The sequence below is a fragment of the Mustela erminea genome, chromosome 9, assembly GCF_009829155.1.
Source record: "Mustela erminea isolate mMusErm1 chromosome 9, mMusErm1.Pri, whole genome shotgun sequence".
Lineage (NCBI taxonomy): Eukaryota > Metazoa > Chordata > Mammalia > Carnivora > Mustelidae > Mustela > Mustela erminea.
Window position 1 is genome coordinate 74,025,126 of NC_045622.1, and position 22,665 is coordinate 74,047,790.

A 22,665-nucleotide genomic window follows, 5' to 3' on the forward strand; every position below is an offset into this window, starting at 1 on the left:
CTGTGACTGGACATACGCAGCTCAGTAAGGCTAGAGGAAGGCATTCAACCATACTGATGGTCTAGTCTTAAATGTATGACTCCTAATCCCCGGTGTCCAGAAGTCATTCCTTATTTTCTGGTCTGTTTTTCTCACAGTCTCCTCAATGACTATTTTACACTCCTCTCCTCCAGCCTATAGAACCTCCTCCCTCATTCTTTCAGGTGAAGTCCTGGTTTCTTATTTTACCAAGAAGAATAGAATGAATCTGAGAACTCCCACAGGTTTCCATACCACATGCGCCACCAATTTTTATGTCCGTATACTGCCTCCCCACTAAGTGACTAGCCTCTCTCCCTGTGTCCCACATCTCCTTCTCTGAATAGTTCATAGATAACTGCTTCAGCATGTCTCTCTGTATCATCAAATTTTCCCTCCTCTATTCTCAAGTTAACATACAAATAGGCCATTATTTCACCCATGGTAATTTTTTTTTAAAGTAGACTCCATGCTGAATGTGGAGCCCATCACAGGGCCTGAACTTATGACCCTGAGATCAAGACCTGAGCTGAGACCAAGAGTGGGACACAGCTGACTGAGCCACCCAGGTACCCCTATGGTGAAAAAGATTTTAACCCCACTTTTTCCTCTGCTATTACCACATTTCTAGTTTTTCTTTTACACTGAGACCACTCAAAGAGTTGTCCATGTTCATGGTCTCTGTTGCCTCGCTTCCCATTTTTTGAACAACTGTATTGAGGTATAATTTATATAAAATAAAATGCACACATTACATGTACAGTATAACAACTTCACAAGTGTATGCATATACTCAACACCCCTGTTAATATTTAGAAACTTCGTTCACACCAGAAGGTTTTCCTGTGCTACTTTGCAGTCAACATGTATCTCCACTCCCTCTTCCAGGCAAAAACTATCCTGATTGCCATCAAGATAAATTTGTTTTGCTTGTTTTAGAACTTCATGTAAGAGGGGTCATATCGTATGTACTCTTTCATTTTTGTCTTTCAGCATAGTGTTTTTTGAGATTCATCGAGTTTGTTTTTGTCAACAGTCCATTCACCTACTGGTGAACATTTGGACTGTTTCCAGGCTGGAGCCATTATGAGCATTGGTGTAGAGATCTTTTTTTTCAGCCTGTGCTCACCAGGAGCACTGCCTCCAACACTTCACTGAAAGTACTCTTATCAAGGTCACCAGAGAGGTGTGCATGTTGATAAGTCCAGTGACCAATTCTCAGCCCTCATTTTATTTGTGCTACCAGAAGTAGTGGGTGCTGAGGATCATGCTCTTGGCCTTCCCCACTCTCTTCCTCCTTGACCACTCTTCAGTTCCCTTTGTTGGCGTTTACTCACCACTTCGCTTTTTACATGTTGTCACCTTAGTCCTGAGATCTCTTTTCTTCCCATCTTTCTGCCCATCTTCCCTCCCCTGGTGATTTCATCCAGTCTTAATATTTTAAATACTTAGATGTTGATATTTTCTCAGTGTGTACCTCCAGCCGTCTTTCTTCCACTGTAGACTGTAGCCAGCCACCTGCATGCCATGTTTACTTAGATGTCTCTTGGGCATCTGAAACTTAACATGTTCCAAAACTATTTCTGATCATCCCCAAACCCTGCTCCTGCTGTCTTTCTCTACCTCACTTAATGGAATTTCTTCTTTTATTGGCTCAGGCCAGAAACTTTAAGGTCATGTTCGACCTTTCTCCTCAACTCCACATCCAAGCTGGCCAGCAAACTATTGGATCTACCTTTAAAATATATCTAGAACCAAAATAGTTCTAAGTACCACCACTCCCATCCTGGTCCAAACCAGCATCATCTTTCACCTCAATCATTGATTCTCAAAATGTGGCCAGCAGACACCTGGTGACTCCAAAACAAAACTCTTCTTGCAGTAGTACTAACACATTGCTTGCCTTTTTCACTGTATTGGCATTTACACGGATGATGCAAAAGCAATTATAGGTAAAAGTGCTGGCCCTTTAGCATAAATTGAGGCACCAACTATACTAATCATTTTACTCTTCACTACCACATACTCTCTTTAAAATGTCCTTGGTGATGTGGTATATACTAATTTCATTAGATATTGACCCTTGAATATGTGTCTTTTAATATTCTTAATGATACTAATAAAACACTTGCTGTGTGTTAAAATATAATATTTGTCTCCTGGGAAAGCACTTATGCAATTGATTTATGACCTAAACTAGCCACTTTTTTCCATGAAGTATTATTTTTACTTGGAAGAATGACTGACAAACTATGGCTGGCATTATCTTGCAAAAGAGAAAAAAATGAGCTTATCAATAACTTCAAATAAAACAAGTGGTAGAATTTGTTGCTAATGATAAAATGTTGGTTTTCAAGCTAAAATTGGAATTTTTAAAAATCTGTATCACTATGAGCTTGAGGGCTTCCCAATCCTTACTTAAAGATTAGTGGTGTAGGGGAAGAAAAACAACTTTATGCTCTTTTCTTTTTTTTTTTAATTTTAAAGATTTTTCTTTATTTATTTGACAGAAATCACAAGTAGGCAGAGAGACTGGCAGAGAGAGGAGGAAGCAGGCTCCCTGCAGAGCAGAGAGCCCGACAGGGCTCCATCCCAGGACCCTGAGATCATGACCAGAGCCGAAGGCAGAGGCTTTAACCCACCGAGCCACCCAGGTGCCTCTATGCTCTTTTCTTGAGTTGTCAGCTATGACCTCTGTAATGAAAGACAGACTAACAAAAGAAAAGCATACAAATTTACTTAACACTGATATGTTTTATTGCACTTTTCTTTATCGTGCTCTCCAGATTTTTTGCAAATGGAAGGTTTGTGACAACCACTATTAGTGCCATTTTTTTTTTCTAACAGCATTTGCTCACTTATCTGTAATTTTGGAAATGCTCACAATATTTCAGACTTTTTCATTGTTACGATATTTGTTATAAGGGTCTATGGTCAGTGATCTTTGATGTTACTGTTGTAATTGTTTTGGGGCACCACAAGCTGCACTCATACGAGACAATGAACTTAACTGATAAATGTTGTGATTGATCTGACTGCTCCATGGACTAGCCATTCCCATCTCACTCCCTCTCCTTGGGCCTCCCCTAGACCCTGAAAGCAACAATACTGAAATGAAGCAAATTAATTACCCTGCATTAGCCTCTAAGTGTTGAAATGAAAGGAAAAGTCACCTGTCTCTCACTTTAAGTCAAAAGCTAGAAATGATTATGCTTAGTGAGGAAGGTATGTCAAAGGCAGAGACAGTGTGAAAGCTAGCCCTCTTGCACCAGTTAGCCAATTTGTAAATGCAAAGGAAAAGTTCTGGAAGGAAATTAAAAGTGCCACTCCTGTGTACACACCCACAGATTGTAAGAACGTGAAACAGCCTTATTGCCAATGGGGAGGAAGTTTTCAGTGGTCTGATAGAAGCTTAATCCAAACACAACATTGACTTTAGCCAAAGCCTAATGCAGAGGAAGGCCCTAACTCTCTACAGCTCTGTGAAGGAAACTACAGAAGAAAAGCCTGAGGCCAGCAGAGGCTGGGTGGTGAAGCTTAGGGAAAGAAGTCTCTCCATAAGGGGGAAGTGTGAGCCGAAGCTAACAGTGCTGATGGAGAAGCTGCTGCCAGTGACCCAGAGCATCCAGCTAGCATAATAATGAAGGTGGCTGCACCCAACGTTCCCAGTGCGACAGAACAGCCTTCTGTAGGGAGAAGGTGCCATCTAGGACTTTCAGAGCTAGAGATAAGTCAGTGCCAGGCTTCCAAGTTTCAGAGGACAGGCTGACTCTCTTATTAGGGGCTAATGCAGCTAGTGACTTTCAGTTAAAGCTAGGGTTCTTTTGCCATTCCAAAAATCCTAGGGGCTCAAAGAATTATGCTAAATCCACTCTGTGCTCTAAAAATGGGACAACACACCTTAGATGACAGCACATCTGTCTATAATATGACTTACTGCAGAGATGTGCTGCTCAGGGGGGAAAAAAAAAACTTCCTTTCAAAATACTACTTACTGCTCACTGATAGTGCACCTGGCACCCAAGAGCTCTGATGGAGATGGACAGCGAGATCGGTGTTTTCATGCTTGCTAACACCACATCCATTCTGCAGCCCCATAGGTCAAGGAGTAATTTCAACTTTCAAGGTTTATTTAAGAAACACATTTTGTAAGGCTAGAGCTGCCACAGATAGGGATTCTTCTGATGGTTCTGGGCAAAGTAAACTGAAAACCATCTGGAAAAGATTCACCATTCTAGATGCCAGTAAGAACATTTGTGATTCATGGGAAGAGGGCAAAATATTAACATGAACAGGAGTTTGGAAGAAGTTGATTCCAACACTCATGGATGATTTTGAGGGGTTTAAGAGTTCAGCAGAGGAGGAAATTGCAGAGATAGTGGAAATAGCAAGAGAACAAAGTCAGAAGTGGAGCCTAGAGATGTGACTTTCTGAAATCTCATTATAAAACGAAGAGCAAAAGACATGCTTCTTACAGCTGAGCACAGAAAGTGGTTTCTTGAGATAGAATCTGGCCCTGGTAAAGGTTGTTGAAATGACAACAGATGATTTCGAATATTACATAAACTTAACTGATAAGACAGTGACAGTTTGAGAGGGTCGACTTACATTCTGAAAGAAGTTCTACTGTAGGTAAAATGCTATGATGTAGCATCACATGCTACAGAGAAATCATTTGTATATGAGTCCGTCAATGCAGCAAACTCAGTGTTGTCTTATTTAAGAAATTACCACAGCCACTCCAACCTTCAGCAGCCACCACCCTGACTAAATCTGCAGCCATCAACATCATGGCAAGACCCTCCAGCAAAGAGATTACGACTCACTGAAAGCTCAGATGATGGTTAACATTTTTTAGCAATAAAGTATCTTTAAAGGATGTATGTTGTTTTTAGATGTAATGCTTTTGCTCACTTAGACTGCAGTAGAATGCAAACATAACTTTTATACAAATCAAAAAAAAGAAATTCAGCTGACCGGCCTCATTGTGGTATTTGCTTTCTTGTGCGGTGATCTGGAACTAAACCCACAGTATCTCTGATGTATGCCTCCAAGTTTTAAGTACCACAGGAGCCTTCACAAGGAAGTAAAGGAAGACCCAAAGAAAAGGCTGAGGGTTTCATGCTAGGTTTGATGAAGGAGTGGCAAGTTGTAGGAAGATGTGATAGGACAAAAGGTAAGCTAAATGTCGTAAACTGGGGGAAACAGCAAGGCCTGTTCGTCTGAGGCCTATCCTCTCTGTGTTCCTTCGTTTTTGGAGTTATTCCTCTTTTCCCAGGACTAGAGAGCCCCTCTCACATGAGGGTTTTATGACCTGCTTAAGCGGAAAGTCAGAGAGTTTTTTCTGAAGGTGGGAGGAGTCATGAGAACAGTCAAATATATGTTCACTCGAATGGCCACTGTTGAACACTGAGTTCACCTATTTACTGAGAAGCAACAAATCACAAGCAGAGCTAACAAAATGGAAGGAAGGGAGAGAGGAAGAAGCTTTCCTGCACATGCCATTTCTCAAATTCCTTCAGCTTGAAATACTCAGTGTGCCAAGATGCCATATTTTCGCATGTTCTGTACCTGATCAAAAGTAATAATAACGTCCTTGATTGTTGATACTATACAATGTTGAAATGTGTCAACATTTGAAAGATCTGCGTAACTCTGTGAACTAATATTCTCCCCCACTCAAAATGTGTAAGGTTATAAATATTCATTCTAAGGACAAGATAAACCCTGGATTTCAATGAAACAGTATAAGTTTATTGATAAGTTTCAGATTCCACATTGCAAATGACCTTTAAGAAACTACAGCTTGTCAAGTTTGGGTTGGGTAATGAAGAAGATTATCTATACAAATCCTTATTTTCTTCATCTACCTCAACCAAAACAATGTATCTTAATAGACTAAATGAAGAAGCAGCTATGAAAATCCAGCTGTATTCTACTAAACCAGAGAATTAAATGATTTATACAAATGCTGAACATCACTCTTCTTTTTTTTTTTAATATTTTATTTATTTATTTGACAGACAGAGATCACAAGTAGGCAGAGAGGCAGGCAGAGAGAGAGAGAGAGAGAGAAGCAGGCCTCCTGCGAAGCAGGGAGCCCGATGCGGGGCTCGATCCCAGGACCCTGAGATCGGCCCGAGCCGAAGGCAGCAGCCCAAACCACTGAGCCACCCAGGCGCCCCCTGAACATCACTCTTCTTACTAAATATTTTTGCTTTGAAAATATAGTTATTTCCATAAAAATATATTAATTTTTAACATGTGGGTTTATTATTCAGTGAATTAATAAGCAAATGTAAATATTTCTCTCTCTAATATGGTAAAATACCAGTAGATGTAACCCACATGAACAAAAGCTCTTTGGGATTCTTAGTGATTTTTAAGATGTAAAGGGGTCCTAAAACCAAGAAAGTTTGAGAACCACTGACTGAGACTTTTTTTTTTAAGACTTGCCTAACTTTCCTTTGTGCTTCTGACCCATTCTACCCTTCCCCCTTCTGTCCCCAGTAGATCAGCTGAGGTAATCCCTTTAAGATATAAATCAGATTGTTACTCATTTACTCAAAAACCCCCAGGAGCTTCATATCTCAGAGTAAAAGCTAAAATCCATACATTCACCTACAAAATGCTTTGCAGTCTCACACCGTTACTTCCCTCCCGGGAACCGTTTCCTACACTTGGCCACCGACTCATCTTCAACTGCTCACACTTGATGGGCCTCCTTGCCACAGATGGTCAGCTAACTCACTCCGTCGTCTCCTTCAGGTTTGGGCTCAAGAGTCACTTTCTCAACACAATTTCTCTGCCAGGCCAGAGTAAAGTTGCAGAACCCACGTTCACAATCCCAATTCTCTTCCCTCCTTTATTTTTCTCAGAGCCCTAATGCCTCTAATATACTATATGTTTTATAATTTATCTTTTCTATTGTCTTTCTCCCTCCTCTAGAATGTAAGCTCCAGGAGGACAGGGATCTTGGTCCATTTCATTAACTGCTGTAGTGTGCACTGGTGCATAGTAAGAGCTCAGTATATATCTGCTGAATAAAAAAATGAATGCAGCGTCTATGACCTATAATCTAGACTGGTAGTTTGCCACAATTAGCCAATGATACTGAAATACTTCATTTTACCTCTCCGAATTAGACCTTTTATATATCATCAGTGCACACTTAAATGTTTCTTTTTTCTCAATCACAGTGATACTTTAAAACTTCAAAGCCTGGGTGCCTCAGTAGCTCAGTTGATTGAGTTTCTGACTTCATTTTGGCTCTGGTCACGATTTCAGGTTTGTGAGATCGAGCCCCACATCAGGCTCCGTGCTGGGTATGAAGCCTACTTAAGATTCTCTATCTCTCCCTTTCTCCATCCCTTCCCCCAGTCATGCTCCCCCTCCAGAAGAAAACAAAACTTCAGAGCTTAAGCAAGCAAATTGTTCTAAGTCCACAGGAAAACCCTGAATTTTCATTTTCAGTAAAACTCCTCAGAACATGCAGACCTGTATTTGGGGACAAGCTACCAGTAGAGAAGCTTTCTGAACCAACAAGCGAGGACTGATTTTTGGTTTTTTCTATATAGTTGACACACAATGTTACACTAGCTTCAGGTGTAAAACATAGTGATTCCACAAGTTTATGCTATACTCACCACTAGTGTGACTGCCGTCTGTCCTGATGCATCACTATTAAAAAATAACTGACTGCCCCTTGTGCTGTGCCTTTTATTCCTGTGACTTGCTCATTCTGTAACTGGAAGCCTATATGTCACACTCACCCACATTTAATGATTGTTACTTTACTTGCATGTTGATCCTTTTCAAAAAAGTAGATAATCTGGTGCATTCTAAAATTGGCAAAGTTAGGGGGGCACCTGGGTGGCTCAGTGGGTTAAGCCTCTGCCTTCAGCTCAGGTCATGATCTCAGGGTCCAGGGATCAAGTCCCGCATCGGGCTCTGCTCAGCGGCGGGCCTGCTTCCCTTCCTCTCTCTCTGTCTGCCTCTCTGCCTACTTGTGATCTCTGTCAAATAAATAAATAAAAATCTTTTTTTAAAAATTGGCAAAGGTTAATTCTGCTGGTAAGTGTGTGAAAATTGCATGGATATAGTTTAAACTTCCTTAAAAAGATCAAATATATCATTTTTTAAATATTTATTTATTTATTTTAGAGAGCGTGCAGGGGGAGAGGAAGTGGGAGAGAGAATCTTGGGCAGACTCCCTGCTGAGCCCAGAGCCAATGCAGGCAGGGCTGGAACTCACAACTCTGAGATCACAACCTGCACCTAAATCAAGAGTCGGATGCTTACCTGACTGAGCCACCCAGGTGCCCTTCAAATATATTATTTCTATTTTAATACTATTTCATTTATGAATGGGTAAAGAAGGAAAAATTATGAGTAACTAAAAATCTCTTCAACACACATCTACATGAACTAATAATATCGATAGGAATAGTTTAGCTAATGAGAAATCTTGATCAGAAAACTTTGTTAAACCCTATAGATACAGTTCTATAGCAAAAGTGACAGCAAAGAAGTGGTGTTTTTACCCCATCTCTATCATAAAGGTTTTTGAAAGAACAAAGCCTGGGGCGCCTGGGTGGCTCAGTGGGTTAAAGCCTCTGCCTTTGGCTCAGGTCATGATCTCAGGGTCCTGGAATCGAGCCCCGCATGGGGCTCTCTGCTCAACAGGGAAGCCTGCTTCCTCCTATCTCTCTCTGCCTGCCTCTGCCTACTTGTGACCTCTGTCTGTCAAATAAATAAATAAAATTTAAAAAAGAGAAAGAAAGAAAGAAAGAACAAAGCCTTTAAGAGGTGGCTTTGAGGTGTTTTTGGAAAACAAGCAGCATATGATTTTCCCCTCTTTGGTACTGGACCAGAGACCACAGGAACATGAGTGGAGCCCCAGGTCTTTCATGAGTGTGTGCGTCTCTAATGACTCTCCTGCTGGGACCCTAATAGGATTTATTCCCCTTACACCTTCATCTGCTCTGGCTCCTCATGCTGTTCTTTGGTATTTAGTTTAATGAGATAACTCCTGTGATCCAGGGCAGGAAAAAAAGGGGGGCCGGTGTTTTCCTTAAGTAGACAAAGGATAGCTGGGGAAATTCAGAATTATTTTCTCTGCCGTTATTTTATGTGGCCAATATTTGATGGCAATCCTGAATATACTGAGCCAAGAAGATGACAGTAGTCAATGGTCAGACTACATCTCATAGAAGTCCATTTAGCCTTGATAATGTGGAAAGACAGCAGCTGGGAGGGGCCTGGGGTGGGTAGCCGTAAGAACTTGAAGTAATCTAGTGTCTGTGGAATAAGCAATAAAAGTGTATCGGTGAAGTGTTTAAAGTAACTAATGATGGAAATAAGATTAATAGACACTGGGAAGGTTATGGCAGTATAAATAAGCAAAATCCTCCTCTATCATAGAAAAAAGGAACATAAAATGCCTAAAAGGGATGCATCAAAAAATAGAGATATGTTATTTAGGAATGTAAAAGTGACCACAAGAAAATTTTTAAATTATTTAATAAATTCAAAGAGGTTAGCTCTGGGGAGGACTGGAGCAAGGGAATCTCGTTTTATTATGATGATGATTCTTCTCTTGTACTCCGCGATTTTATAACCAAGCGTATATATAATATATATAGTAAAATATGTGTGTATGTGTATATAGTGTAAAACTTTTATATATAGGAAAATATAATAATATAGTATGATATACATAGTAAAAATAAAATATTTAGGTAGTAAATCTGACCCCCTCTGATACTCAGGTTGGGGCTGAAGAGAGAGAAGGAACGGGGTCTGGGATGTCCCACCAAGGGGCTGATATGGTGTATCTGATTTAGTTGTTGCCCATGTTCAGTTGTGAATGAAGAGCGTGGGAATTTGCATGGCCTGCAGTGGTCCTGCTGTCCCGCCTTCCTGTCCAGATTTGGATGCAAGACAGGTAAAAGCACATGAGTAAAGAGCAATATGAAGTACAGTTTCAAAACCGAGTTATTTCCACATCCTGTGGATGGCCTAGAGAAGTGGTCCTGTCCTGGTCAAGCTACCTATAGAGGATTATAATCATGAAATAGCTCGGGGAGGGGTGGCCCTTTCTCTGCCTCAGTCCTATAATGAGTCATACTTTAGAAAGAGAAATCTCGATGCTGTGCTTGCTGCTTATGCTGGAGCTGGAAGAGATATATGACTAAGTAGCTTGTTGGGTCAGAAATATTCTCTACTGTTCAGTTTTACCACTGGTCCCCAAGGGCAGGTCTGCACGTTCTGAGGAACTTGATTGAAAAGGCAGATCCCTGGGTACCATCCAAGAGATTCTCATAGCTCTAGTTCTTGAACAGCGCCAGGAGCCTGCGTCGTTCTGACCGGGTGTGAGAGCACGGCTTTAATCCAATCTGGTATATGTAACCCTCACAGCAGTCTTAAGAAACAGACCAAAGCTCAAAGACATGGAGTCATCTTCCCCAAATCATGCTTACCGGTGAAGTCAGTATGTTAAGCATCATGTCTGCCATGATGTGCTGGTAAATGTTTAACATCCACTCCTCCCAAAACAGACCTCCTTCCCTGAAAAGAGCCCTGATGTGGAGACTCTGCCAGTTTTGATGGTGTCAGTACCATTACCGTGGCTGATTTCAAGTTACCAACATGTCATCCCTGAACGTGGAGCTGAGGAGATGCTCAAGAGACCAAATTTTGCACATGTACAGAACAGTGTCCGGAGTAGAGCTACAGGCATAACCTTACGTAAGAGCCTAGATTATAATCAAGTGCAGTTAAGTCATTAGGAAGCTGTAAAGTCTTAAGTATCCATTACCTTTGCAAAGTAATTTATTTAATTGTAGGTTTAATTTTTTTTTAAGATTTTATTTATTTATTTGACAGACAGAGATCACAAGTGGGCAGAAAGGCAGACAGAGAGAGAGGAGGAAGCAGGCTCCCTGCTGAGCAGAGAACCCGATGCGGGGCTTGATCCCAGGACCCTGGGATCATAACATGAGCCGAAGGCAGAGGCTTTGTTGAGCCTCTCAGGCGCCCTGTAGGTTTAATTTTTAATAATGACTGAGTTGAGCCACTGGCTCTCACAATCACCTGAAAACTGGGCACCTGACTCATGAGCTGCCCCAAGCCAGTGCGCCTGATCCAAAGCCCTCTCTAACAGCGTTTAGCAACACATGATCTGTGGAATACAAATTTTGTAAAATCTTTTTAAAGGTCAAATATGTTTGGGACATACCAGGTGGTTGATTTGCGTCTTTAAAAATCTACCATTTAGATTGGCGTATTGTAGTCCCTGAGAAGTTTTGGGGTAAGGAGACCTGTTGACCTCAACACCAAGTTTCCCTTTGCAAGTAACAGCTTTCAGCATCCTGCAAGGTGAGTGCTTCTCTGAGTCTACTTGGGGACACGTGGTGCGTTTGGGGAAATCCTAGCACAGTGATTAAAGCACTGGCTCCAGAGCCGACCACCTGTGTTTGAATCCTGGTTCCACCATTTCCTGGTTGTAGGTCTTTGGGCAAAAACAAACTTCCTCAGCTACGACGTAGGCATGATAGTAATTCCTGTTTCCTGTGGTCATGGTGAAGGTTCAATGAGTTAGCAGATGCACAAAGTGCTTAGAGCAATGGGGGGGGCCCCAAGAAGTGCTACCTGAATACAGGCCAGGATCACCCTTGTTCTTACCCCGTTGGACCTCTAGGTTTCCCAACAAGCAGTATGGGAGGAAGCCACTGGTTCAAAGCATTTCGAGCCAACACGAGAAGGATTTAGGATTTGTCATTTTCTTCCCAGAACCTGCCAACTCAGACTGGGATTTTAGATTTTACATTTAAATAAAAATGCCCTTAATTGGAAACCATTTGGATAGACCAGGTGGTTGATTGGAAAGGAGTTTTCTCTTGCCATCCAGAAGATGGTGACGTTATAGCGGGCCTCTTCCCTCTGAGTCAGCATCGTCAGGAGCAGGGACTGTCACCTTTCACAGAAGACTGGCTCCAGGGCCTGGTCTTCCTTGCTCTCCTCCTAGCACTCTTCTCCCGGGCACCTGAAGGGCACGAACCCCTCCGCTGCTTGCCTTCATGCCAACTTAGCACACTGCATTCGGCCTGAGTAAAAGGGAGGGTGGGGAGGGGACCCCACATGGAATCCCACAAGAGCTGGGTTAAGAGATGCAAGCTGTGACTTCACTTAAGTTCTGAGGAGATCTGTTTATTTGAAAAAGAGTGAGTATAAGCAAAGGGCATGAAGAGGTCACTCAAAAAAAAAAAAAAACAACTTAAAGACCAACAGACATAAAAATATTTCTAACCTCACTAATAACCAAAGAAATGTAATAAACTTAGGACAACGTATTTCTTATATTAGGGCAAAGCTTTTTTTTTTTTTTTTTTTTTCTAATTGATAAAATCTAGTAGTGGCAAACGTGTGAGGAAACCAGCATTCTCTGACACTGTTACTAGGGAGTATAGAATCTTTTTGGAATACTATTAAGTACAAATCAGTATTTGAAATGCATATGTCCTTTGACACAGCAATTTGACTTTAAAAATTTATCACAGGAAAATAAAATTGGGCCAGGTACAGAAGGCTCAAATGGCTTATAATTATAAAAAAAAATGGGAAACAAAACCAATTATGTATGTGATAGATTAAATTATTGGTCTCAATTCTTCACCCCAATCTGCACTCACATGTCTCTCTTCATCATAAGCAAAGTCTATTTTCCCACTCCTTGACTTTGGACTTGGCCATGTGGTGTGCTTTGAATGGTACGTGGGCAGATCCTTGGTTCCAGAAAGAGGATGAGAGACATATGGAGGAGGGCCACCCTCGCCCCTATAGCCAGAGCCCCTCCAAACTGAAGCAGAACAACCCAGCTGAGGCCAGCCTAAGTCCACCAAACTCCAGCCAGCCTGCAGACATGTGATACGTATGTAACATTATATGTATCCATCTGCTTCTCTATGTGGAATCCATATAGACTATGTATAATTACATGAACTATGTATAAGTCACTACAACCGAAGGGTGATTCGTCAAACAGCAGCTGCTCACCAATACAGTCCATCAGTAGCACACGGGTGCGATACCACACTGTACAGCTGTGATGGGCCATGGTACGATCTCTACTTACTGGCATGGAAAGATGTCTGTCTACTCAGTATTGTAAAGTGAGAGAAATCAGATTTCAGAACACAACCGATCTAGGTACAGTCACACACACACACGAATACAAGAACGGATATTTTGGTTATTTCTGGAGGGTGGGAACAGGAATTTTTTTTCCTTTCTCTGTGGTTTTGTATATTGTTTTTATTTTTCAAAGAACACCCGTGTTTTTTAGGATTGGAAACATGGCGACGGCAACATCTGTGATCTATACTGAGAGAACAAAAAAGACGAGTCTTTTTAGAATAAAAAGAAATGCAGTTAGGAAAAGAGGAGCCCAGGTTACCCGCAGCCTTGAAAGGTGGACAGAGTTCAGGTGTGATGTATTGAGAACTAGAAAGAGACATATTAAGCGTTAGCATTGATCAGTGCTCACTCTATGTACAATCTCGTGTAGTCCTCAAAGCTACCCTATAAGGTCATAATTTTAACTTGCCTCATTTTACAGAACAAGAAACAGGTTCAGGGAAGAGAAATAACTTACTCTGGATCCCACAGCTTGCGTTTGAACCCAGATCCGCCCCCAGAGCCCATCTCCCTTCCAGTAGGCATGCTTATTCTCACTGCGTGGCTTTGAGGGAAGGAAAGGCATGGAGGCTGACAAGGAGGCACTAGGTATGGAATCCAAACACGCGAGCTCTTACAGCTTGAGGGGCTGTGGACAAAGGATGGGTAGAGGGCATTACAGCACAGAGGATGAGTCAGAGAATCAGCCACAATCCGAGGCCCAATTGTATCTCTTAACACTTAGGAGCTGAGTGATTATGCACCATTTACCCAGGCCCCTCTAACCCTGGCTTTATCCTTCCATGAAAATGTGGAATAATTAATAAATACCTCCTTCACAGTAATGGGAAACACTTCCGTGCCTGGTACATGAGCCCCCAGTCAATGGTTGCTAATATTTTAACAGAAGGAAAAGCACTTTTTGGAAAACATAAAACGCTCAACAGATACTAACAGTTGTAAGCTACAGTTTCAATGAACACAATATTGAAGGCAGGGAGACATTCCAGTGGAAGAATCCACAGGACTTGGCAGCTGGCTGGCACCTGCAGATGAATGAATGTGACAAGTTTAAAAGGTCACCGAAGTTTCAAACCTGGATGATTAGTGAGGATCTTGACGAAGAAAGCTTCATTGCTGATTTGTGAAAAATGTGTTGAAAAGTCGGTTTGTGGCAAGGAAGGCTGTCTGTGAAGGTGATGTTCATTCAGTGATGTACAAATACCCATCGGTGCCTGCCATGCGTCTGGCACTGTGGTATACTCAAGCACTGTTGGGGGAGGGGGTGCTGGGCGACAGACCTCAATCAGATCATCACACACTAAGAGAGGTACATGGCATTACGAAAACAGAAGAAGAAAATGTTTCCCGAGAAAGTGATGATTAAGCAGAGATCTGAGGAATGAATGGAAATGTAAACAGGTCAGTTTAGGTTGTCACCCCGCAGAGGTGTGATCAGCTTCCTAAAAGGCCATTTGTATATGGTGAGGTCGAGCAGACGTTGTTTTGTTTTGTTTTGTTTTTATAAAACTCAGTTTATTATTTGAGAAAATTGCAAATGTGGTCTCATACTAAAAGCATTTTTCTAGAACTTGCTTTTTTTTTAAGGTTGGCATTATTTTTAATTGCCATATTTCACTTTACTGTGACCATGTTCTTTGAAGTCTCCTACTGACAGCCATTTGAATGACTTCCTATGTTTATTTTAAAGAATAATACTGCAATAACCTTGTTTTGTTAATGTTCCCAGTTGAGTATTTTATAGATTTTTCCCCAGTATACATATAGGGATGACTGGGTATTCTGTGTTCTATTTTATAACTATTGGGTCTTTTGAAAATAATATAAATTGTTTTCCAAGTAGTTCTCCCAATCCACATTTCTTCCAGCAGTGACTATGAGCTATAATGGCTTCACATCTTCATATACTTGGATTTGCCAGACTTAATTTCTCCATCTTGTATCATCCTAATTTTTATAGTGTTTTTTGAGTTTTTTTAAATTTCTTTTCAGCGTAACAGTATTCATTGTTTTTGCACCACATCCAGTTCTCCATGCAATCCGTGCCCTCTCTAATACCCACCACCTTGTTCCCCCAAACTCCCACCTCCCGCCCCATATACACTATGGAGTATTATGCCTCCATCAGAAAGGATGAATACCCAACTTTTGTAGCAACATGGATGGGACTGGAAGAGATTATGCTGAGTGAAATAAGTCAAGCAAAAGAGAGTCAATTATATGGTTTCACTTATTTGTGGAGCATAACAAATAACATGGAGGACATGGGGAGATGGAGAGGAGAAGGGAGTTGAGGAAAATTAGAAGGGGAGGTGAACCATGAGAGACTATGGACTCTGAAAAGCAGAGGTTCTTAAACTTGAGCGTGCACCTGAATCACGTAGAGGGCTTGCTCACATACCGCCCGCCGGGATGTACCGCCCCGCTCCCCAGTCTGATTCAGCGGGTCTGGGCTGGGGCTTGCGAGGGGACGCCAGTGCTGCTAATCTGGGGCCCCCCTTCGAGAACCCTGCTGTAAATGAACACCCACAGCACCTCTTGCCAATGAACAAAGCTAAACACGAGCAACCTCTAACAAATGTTTTTCAGGTTGCGCACCACAAAAATCAATTTCCAAAGTCTTTTGGTTGAAACGATTTTACACCCGGTTGAATGTTAACAGTACATGTTCAACCTTTCTTTTATTGAAAAAACGAAAAAACAGAAAACACCACCGTAAGCGTAGCCTCGCCCTGCAGTTAGCCCTGGGTGAACAAATGTCAGAGCACTGTAAACACGCTAATGGAATCTTTGAAGGAGAAGAGGAGTGCCTGGCCCGAGAGACCACTGTGGGTGCAGAGCCAGATGGGGGGAGCTGGCCGGAGAGCGGGTTAATTCCGGATGATCCCCTAATTTCCAGCATGGGAATTCTGTTCTTAAGTGGCTGGGAAAAGGGAGAGGTGTCAGCCGTCAACCACTGATGTGTTTTTATGCTTTGCAACACCACACGAGAAATCCATGACTATATCCCCTTCTAAACAAACCAAAGCAGTAGAAATCAGGCCTTCTCAGCACTCGTTCTACTCCTCCTTTCCCCAGAGCTGATTTCTGGTGTAAGTTCAGCGTTTGTTTTCACACCCTCTTCCATGCAGTTTCTATGGGAACAACTGATTCTGGTTTCCCGTGAAGCTATCACATTCCGTGTTGTTCCACAACTCACTTTTTTTCCACTCATCGATATATACTATGGATTTTTCCATTTGGCACAGAACTCCAACCACGCTCTTCTTATTTTTTGCATATTACTGTGTAAGATAAAACCAAGGAGGCTCCTTCACAGACACACATCTAAGCTGCTTCCTCTCCTGCCAGGTTTGCTCTATTTCGTTCTGTTTTTTGATGCCTACAAGCAATGCTGGAGGGAACATTCTTGGACATAGGCAGGTGTGGGCGCTTCTTGAAGGCACATATGGAGAAAGAGCACCACAGAGGCCCAGTATGAGTGTTTTACATTTTAACAGATAGTGGCAGACTGGCCCCCTACTCCCACCCAGGGGGGGGGCACTGCTTCCTTATATGTGTGCCAATGATTGGTAAGACCAAACGTTTCTGTGCCACCATGCCGGCAGGTGAAAAAACAGTATTTCATTCATGTTTTCATCTTCATTTCCTTCATTACTAGTAAATCTGAGCATTTTTTTTTTATTTTAAAGATTTGATTTATTTGACAGACAGAGATCACAAGTAGGCAGAGAGCAGGCAGAGAGAGAAGGGGAAGCAGGCTCCCTGCTGAGCAGAGAACCCAATGCAGGGCCCAATCCCAGGACCCTGAGACCATGACCTGAACTGAAGGCAGAGGCTTAACCCACTGAGCCACCCAGGGGCCCTTGAGCATATTTTGATATTTTTACTGTCCATTCAGTTTCCTTAGCTATGAATCACCTAGTCATGACTATTCTTTTGGGCTAGCTTTCTCTTATTGATTTGAGGCATTCCTTATATAATCTAAATGGGAATCTTTTGTCTCTGTTTCGTGAACACTTTCCCCTATGTGTCTTCATTTTAGCTTTTGGCTTTGGACCATTTTAGCTTTGGACCAGAAGGTCAGAGGGCTTGGGGAGATGCATGCCTCTCCCCAGAGCCAAGCTGCCTGTCCCCACACTTATGGGGAGGCAGCGTAGCTCTCCTACCTATAAGCTGTGTGACCTTGAGGAAGTGATGTGCTGCCTCAGTTTCCTCATCTGCATGGTAGAGGTCAAAAATAGCACATTCCACAAAGGGTTGTTATGAGGTTATATGCAATGATTTATCCATAAGGATTTAACATGTAATTTGTATCCAGTAAATATTAGCTATTATTTGTTAATAACACTAACAACATATCATTATTCTTGATTGTTTCTGGAAACTTCTGTAACTTGGGTTTCTGAGGCTTCACCAGCTCATGGGTGCCTGTTTTGGGCACCTCTTGTCTACTCCTCCAGATCCCGCCAGCCCACTTTGGACTCCGGCCACTGCGTGGTGACCAGTGCAGCAGAGACTTCAGCCTGCTTTGAGCAGGGGCACCAGTCAGTACCTCCCATTGGGTCCCCTCTCCTGACAGCCTGGGTGGGATGCCTGAGAACTTGCTGGAAGTGCTGGGCAATTAACACCCTCGGGCCACTGTGACCAAGGGGTACTGAGCCAGTGGACAGACACTTCCCCCTCTTCATCCCTGGGCACAGTCCTGAGATGCAGGCCATTAGATTCCCAGCAGCTCCCACACATCATGGGGTGGCCGACTCAGCAACACATCCTCGTGGTGTATGTTTCACTACCCTCGTCCCTCCCTCCTGCTCCTTGGGAGCATGTTCCCAAGTAAACTAACTCCATGCAGGCCTTTATCTCAGGCTCTGCCTTCAGGGAGCCCAGGCTAAGACATAAGGGGACAGAGCTATCTCAGCTGTCACATGCTGGTGTCCAGCACGTGCTCTCAGGCTCAGCCCCCTAATCCAGCACCCTCCTCCTCCCACAGTATTTCTGGGAATCCTCAAGGCCCTCTGCCCTGTTTCCATGTATCTTCCCCACATGTTCTTTGCTCTGGGACCCTCAGTGATCGTCACTGCCTGAGAAGCCACTTAAGGTCCCCTGATGTCCCTTCAGATCCTTCCTGTGCCCGGTGAGGATGCACCCCTCCTTAAAGCACTGTGTTCTGGCATTCCCAGACCTGCAGCCCAGAGGAATGAAGGCAGCATTACATTGGCTCAGGGAAGCCTCATGGCAGTGGGAGAGCTCATGGGAAGGAGGACATGCCCTCTAACCATCTCATGTCACCTAGCCCTTCGGCAGGCTGCTTGGGTCTACCCTGCAAACGGCTGCTCCAGCATGTCCTTCTGCTTGCCCTCTGTAGGGCTCAGACAGAAGTCTGTGGGATCAGGCTAGGGACCAAGAGCCTGGCAGGTACCCTACTCCCCTCCCCAACCCTGTCTTTTCTGCTAAACAAGTCTTTTTAGGATTAGGAAACTGAACTCATCTGTTTATCTCACAGATATCTGAACCGCATTTTGGACTATAGCCAAGACCTCTGGTGTGCTTGAAAGATAAAGGGCCCCGTGCATTTTACTGGTACTGATGTCTGTCTGCATCTCAGAATCGTTTCCCCGAGCCTGAGACATACCTGGTAATTTTCATTCAGCGGGACGTGGCTCAGCTGTTACGGCTCCAAAGCCTTCCTGGTACCCCTCCTCCAAACAAGGCTGGGATTTCCTTTTGCTATCAGATAGAGCCGAGTATGAGATCTGACTCCCGTCTGACGATGTTGCAATCATGTCTAGTGCTGACACTCCCATCAGACTGGTCAAATCTTGAAAACACAGACCAGTCAAATCTTGAAAACAGCTTGTCTTTGCCTCTAAATTCCCAGTTTATAGTGTGGCACTTCTAGGCCCTCAGAAAATGCTTTTCAAGTGAATGAATAAGGCGGTTAAACACTGAGATCTTCTGGGAAGTGGAACTATCACTAACAGATGGATTCAGACACAGACCAGCTCAGTAAGACAGGGTAGTGCAGAGGAATCTAAGTGCTTCTTGTCCCTTCCTCTAAGCTGTATGCTTTGTGACAACAAAGAGTCCATGTTTACTGCTGTATCCTCATACCTGGAAGAGAGTTTAGAACCATATATGTCCCCCATCAATATTTATTAAATAAATGAATGACCTACAGATCGATTTCTATATGTCTTCTCTCTGGAGACACTAACTGGCTTGATTTTCTGGTTTTCGTCCCTTCCCAGGAAGGAGGAGGGCCTCGAGCTAATCTTCCTCCCCTCCTCCCAACCCAATGGAGTACTGCAGACGCATTTTTGCAGATGTAAGCTTGAACCTCAATGTCAGGCAAGCCAGAAGTGCACCCCAGAGAGCCAGGGGGAGCAGTCATCCAGAAACACAGTGCTGTGGATGGGCTGAGAGCAGGTGAGAACTTGGCCACTGAACTGAAACTGTAGGACAGAAGGTAGAGGGTACTGTGGTATATTTTTCTTTTGATTTACTGCTGTTGTAAGAAGTGGCTCATGTACCCAGAGAATTATGAAGATAACTTAAAAATCACTACACATCCTGCAATCCTGAGGGATTAACGTTAACGTTATGAACATCCTTGCAAGAATTTCTGGATGCATGCCTTAGGTTACATTCACCTACAAACGACTGGCAACCAAAATGATGACGATGTAAACGTGATCACAGCTCATTTCTCTCTCACATGGACGTCTGTATAGGTGGTTCAGGATTGGCAAGGATCTCCACCATGTCACTTACCCCAGCTCATTCCATCTTGTCACCATACTGTATGTGGCCTCCATCTCATGTTCCCAAGGACAGCATCTGCATTCTAGAAAACAGAAGAAGGAAAAAGAGAGAGAGAGAGAGATTGCAAGAGAGGCCAAAGGAATACATATATTTCTGCTTATATCCCATTGGCCCGAACTAAGTTACATAGCTGCAAAGGACACTGGGAAATGTAGTCCTTGTTCTGGCAGCCATGACCCCTGCTACAAAACCTATTACCATGAAAGAGGGGAGAAACGGATATATCCAAGGTATCTGGCAGTCTCTGTCATAGTGTTTATGCAATAATATGTGACAGGATCACAGAGACAGTATAATACAGATTACAAGCTCTGGAGATAACTGTGGGTTGAAATGGCTTCACCACTTACTCTCCAGTTTTCTTGTCTGTAAACTTGGGGATTATAACAGAACAAACCTATTCCATAGGACTGTTGTGATGATTGATGAGCTGATGTATATAAAAGGGCTTAACACCGCACCTGACAATAAGCTCTCAATAAAGGGGCTGGTTAATCTTCTGTTCTTTTCATTTTTTTTTTTAACACTCCCCAGTACAGTTGGAAATTTTTTTTTTAAACACTCCCCAGTACAGTTTGGAATTTTTTTTTTAAACACTCCCCAGTACAGCTTGGATAAAATTCTAAGTTATCATCTGTAAATGTACTTATCTATATTCTTTTAATGACATCATAGGATTCCATTATGTGGCAAGAACATAATTTACTTAACTAGTCCCCCCCTTGATCACCATTTTAGGTTGTTCCTAATTTTTGCCATGATCAATGATACTTGCATCAACATTATTTTGTCCTTGCATAATTATCTCCTTAGGGTAAATTTCTAGATGTGAGTTAGCTGGGTGAGCCTCATACAAGCAATTTTTGTAAGTAATGACATTTCCCCAAAGATGGGTATTATTAACAGGTAGCTCCTGAGGATATGGGAGCATTCCATCATAACCAAGTTTTGAGCACTTTTGAGTATGCGGAACCTTGTGTTAGTGGCTGCAGAGGGTCCAGAGATAAATAAGCCATGCCCTGTAATCGAGAGGAAATAACCAGTCAGGATTTGGCAATACAAAATTCAGATGCTGTGTGTATTGGTGACCTGGGGCTCGAGCTAGGGTGGGAGATGGAGAAGTTCTCTCGGAGGAAGACCTATTTCACCTGGGATCTGAGACCCAAAACATGTATATGTGTGGGGAAGGGGAGGATTGGAGCAGGAAAGCATTTTCCAGGGGGAAAGGAGAATGTGTGTCGAATAGATAAGATAATGGCTAAGAACATACAGTCTGAAGCCAGAGTGTCTGGGTCCAAGTCATGGCTCTGCCACTGATTACCTGAGAACGACTTCTTCATGCCTCAGTTTTCTCAACTTTACAATGGGGGTGACAGTAATTATATAGTTATCATCAAGACTGAAGAAGTTAATACACAGAAGTATTTAGAAGAGCTCCTGGCAGCTAGAAAGCACACCGTGTCAGCTAATATTAATGCTTTCATCTTCCTGCCTTTGCTTAAAAGTCAGCCCAAGACGGAGAGTTCAACAGTCAGCATCAAAGCTGCCCATTTGTTTCCCCCATTTTCCCCAAGAGGAGTTTTGTCTTTCACTCTTTCAACATGTATTACTGAACACCTCCTAGAGTGTAAGCAAAATAATCTCAGACCCAGGCTTCGAGAAACAACTGTCAGATGGTGAGACATCTTTAAAATTAAAAAACCTCACACAAACAGAAGCTCATTTACCCATGAACCAATCTGTGTTGTGCAGCGAAGCACAGGGTGATCTGGGAGGGCTGATCAGGGGCAGGGCCAGTGAGGACGGGTTGAAGAAGACCTAGGGGACTGAGGGTTAGGGGAGAGAGAAGACTGGCAGAGGGAGCAGTCTCTGGAAAGACAGAGAAGGGCTTGTCTAGCACATGGGAGGGACTGAAATACAGCAGTGAGCCAAGGGGAGGAGGGAGCGAGGGCAGAGGCACAGAGGGAACACAGTGGCAGGCAGTGGCAGGAACACAGGAGTCTCCAGCGCCCAGACAAAGACCATCTCGGAGCCTCAGGGTGGGCGTGCTGAGTCCCATCCTGAACACCCATGTAGCCTCTCCGACGTCTTCACTTTCACCACCCAAAACCGACCTTCCTTCCAGCCACTAGTTTCTCAACACTTCCTTGTACTTGGCTCTCAAATAACCCCGAGCTCAGCAGGAAAAGTCCTCCATACGAACACATGTTCAGGAAAGAAACAGCATCTATTAAATAGCTAGTATGGACCAAGGAATGCTCTGAGCCTTTTACCCATCTTTCCCCGTTTACTGCCTGACAATCATGCAGTAAGTGGTATTACCTTCTTTTGATAAATAAGAAAATAGAGACCCAGAAAGCATAAGCAACTTGTGCAAAGTCACACAGCCTATCAGATGGTAGAGTCCGGTGTCTGAGGGCCTTGAGTAAACAGTTACTCCGTGTTGCTCAGACCATGGGGCAGTGCTGGGGCTTCACATGGGCTTGTTAGAATCTTAGGAGACCACTTGTCTGTGCAGAGTGATAGTCTCAGGCAGCAGCAAGCTGAAAATTACAGAAACCTCTTTTCAACCAAGTGTAGAGTTCATTAAGCTGCAGGGAGCTCTTAATATCTTCAGCATTTCCA